We start from the raw sequence: 3513 nt of genomic DNA on the forward strand, positions 1-3513 counted from the left end.
TACCGTATGATCTCACTCACGTGTGGAATTTAAGAAACAAAACAAAATAAGAGAAACCAACAAAAAGAGACTCTTAACTATAGAGAACAAACTGGTGGCTACCAGAGGGAAGGTGGGTTAAATAGGAGACGGGGATTCAGACATGCACTTGTCCTGATGAGCATGGGCTGATACATGGAACTGTTAAGTCACTATATTGTACACCTGAAACTAATATAACACTGTATGTTAATTATGCTGGAATTAAAATGAAAAATAAAACTAAAATCCTCTAGCAAAAGCATAATCAATCACCCCATCACACTCTAATATAATCAGAAAATTTAATACTTTTTAAAATAAATACATTGATCAACTAAGAAACTATGGTAGAAATTATTAAATATTTAAGAAAAAATCACATGCAAAGAACTAGGTACCAAACAGCTAAAGCAGTTTTTGAAAGGACTGTATAAATTTAAATGCATATGTTAGAAAAAAAGAAAGATTAGAAATCAATTTATCATGCAACTAAAGCAGTTATGAAAAGAACCACAGAGAACTTGCCCAAAAAAGGAGGGAAAAAAAGAAAGTCTAAAAATTGGCACAGAAATTAACAAAATAGAAAATAAGGAAACAAGAAAGAATAATACCACCAAAAGCTTTTTTTTTGGGGGGGGGGAAGATTAGTATAATAAACAACTTTCTAGTGAGATCTATTAAAATAAAAAGAAAGAGAAGACATAAATAAACAATATCAGGAAAGAAAAGGAGTACATGTTACCTTATATTTGAAAAGTAATAATAAAATATATCAACTTCATATCAAGATACTGAAAATGTAGAAGAAATGAACGGGTTTTTTGGAAAAGTATAAATTACCAAAAAGGAGTCAAGAAGAAACAGAAAACTTCAATGAACTTTTTAATAAGGAAATTGGACCATTAATTTAAAAATCTATGACAAAACAATGAGAAATTATTTTTTAGGAGACAGATTGATAAAAATATGATCCATCTGATGATGCCAAGAGTCATCAAGGCTGAAGGGAAATGGGAATTCTCAAACTCAGATGATGGGAGTATAAATTGGTACAACCACTTGCTAGAGCAATTGGCAGTGGTTTTCTAAAATTGAAGATCTGCACACACCCTATGACCCAGCAGTTCCACTTCCAAGAATGTGCTCTAGAAAAAGTCTGCCACGTGTCTGCAAGAACAGATGCACAACACTGGTCATTACCATATCTCTTGATACGGCGCAAAACATACAGTTATGTAAATTTCTATCAGCAGATTAGATGAGTAATACAAGTGTATACATATGCATAGAGACACTATCTAGTAAGGGAAGTGAATAAACTTAGATACATTTCAATGGAGAGAAATCTTAAAAATGCAACTTTGAAAAAGTTACCAGAGGACACCTATAGTGTGATATATTTTTTTTAAGATTTTATTTATTCATGAGAGTCACAGAGACAGAGAGAGAGAGGCAGAGAGAGAAGCAGGCTCCATGCAGGGAGCTGGACATGGGACTCGATCCCGGGTCTCCAGGATCACACCCTGGGCTGAAGGCAGGAGCTCAACCGCTGAGCCACCTGAGCTACCCTATAGTGTGAAATTCTATAAAAGTTTTAAGAATATATAAAACAAGAATATCCATTGTGGACTCAGATAGATAGATAAATCAATATAGGTAATTTTAGAACCTGGATGGGATGATTCAAACCAGTAGAGCGGGTTCTCTGAGGAAGGAGGGAGGGAAATGGGATAGGAAAATATTCAAACATATCGGTAACATTGCATTTCTTTAAGGAAAAATACAAGTAAATGTGTCAAATCTGGGCACTGCACTCGTGGATGTCCCTATATCATTCTGTGTACCCCGTTTGCATGCTTGAAATGTTTAAGGTGACATTCCAAATACATATGGAAAATAGTACCCGCTCTGTCTTCTATAAATGTTAGAGGATATTTTTCAAGGGTTTCGTAAAGCACAAAGCCTTCTACAGATAGGAACAGTGTCCCCCTCCACTGTCCTGACAGTGGCTGCCCCCTCGGTGGTAGAGCCTGAGGCAGAGGTGAGGAGCCAAGCCCAGGCCTCTGTCTTGCATTTCCAAGCTCAGCGTGAAGATCATTTCCAAGAGTCTGGCTCGAGCTCAAGCGGCTTGCTTACTAGATGTCTGCTCTTGGAAAAGTTGTTGAACTTCTGTGAGGCTTCATGTTTTCACCTATATAAGGTGGAGCTAGTGGAGGGCCTCCTCTGCAGGGATGTTAAGACATCGATTAGCAGAGTGCTACCTGGGGCAGGAGACACTTAAATGACATCGACTATTTTCTGTAAATATGAACTAAAGTAATTCCATCATGCTTCTAAAAAAAAAAAAGTGCATCTAAAAGCAACAATGTGGGGCACCTGGGTGGCTCAGCGGTTGAGCATCTCTGCCTTTGGCCCAGGTTGTGATCCCAGGACCCTGGGATCAAGTTCCCATCGGGCTTCCCGCAGGGAGCCTGCTTCTGACTGCCTGTGTCTCTGCCTCTCTCAGTGTCTCTCATGAATAAATAAATAAAATCTTTAATAAATAAATAAATAAAAGTAACAATGCATTTCATCAAATGTAGAATTTTTCTGTTTTCCAGAGTAATGTCAGGAGAGGTGGTACTAATTACCCAATTAGCTAAAGATAGTTGATCCTGTCCGGGGTGTCCCCCTGCAAACAACACAGGCCTGTAGTGTGGGGTTGCCAGGCAGCAGGGCCCATGCCCTCTGCTGACAGTCACAACAGATTTCTCAAGCCTTGTCAGACCAGTCTGAACAGGACACAGGGCTTCAAACCATGGCCTTTAGTTCCTGCTCTAACCAGGGCTATAAACGGAGATGACCTGGGAAGTTTGTTAAACAAAAAAAAAAAAAGGAATTAAAAGGAAGGTATCCTGGAGCTGGATTGAGGAAGGCACAAAGTTATGAATGTACTAGATGTTGCTAATGGTAAACTTGTAAGTATTTTATCACAATAGAGGGAGAGAGAAAGAATGATGCACCTGTAACCCCCGAGATCCACAGACCAATCCACCAGACACAAAAATTGGCCTCTAATTCCAGTAAAGTACAGAGACCTGTAATCACTTCATGAATTGACCGAGATACGTAAATGATGTAAATAGATCATACCTAACAGACAACAGTATCCCATGTCACACAAGGGACCTTCAGCTTATCAAGGTCAACTGCACCCTGGATCTGTCTGATGTCTGAGAAGCAAGTGTGCATGACTTGAATTTGGCTTTCTTGGAATAAGCAAGATGTGACAGGTTTCAACGGTGCCACCTTCTTGGTGCGGTCATCGTCATGCGGCTCTACATCCATCAAAGCTGTCTGGCACAGGACTGCCAACTCTTAAGAATGGCATAAAACTTACCAACTGTTCTTGTCCCCCAAATTAAAGCCTGGCATTTGTTATTTTTGGCTTCATTCGTTTAAAGAGAAAATGAGAATGTGGTCATTAGAAGCCTTCTGACGTAGATCTTCTGC

The sequence above is a fragment of the Canis lupus genome, chromosome 21, assembly GCF_048164855.1.
Source record: "Canis lupus baileyi chromosome 21, mCanLup2.hap1, whole genome shotgun sequence".
Classification (NCBI taxonomy): domain Eukaryota; kingdom Metazoa; phylum Chordata; class Mammalia; order Carnivora; family Canidae; genus Canis; species Canis lupus.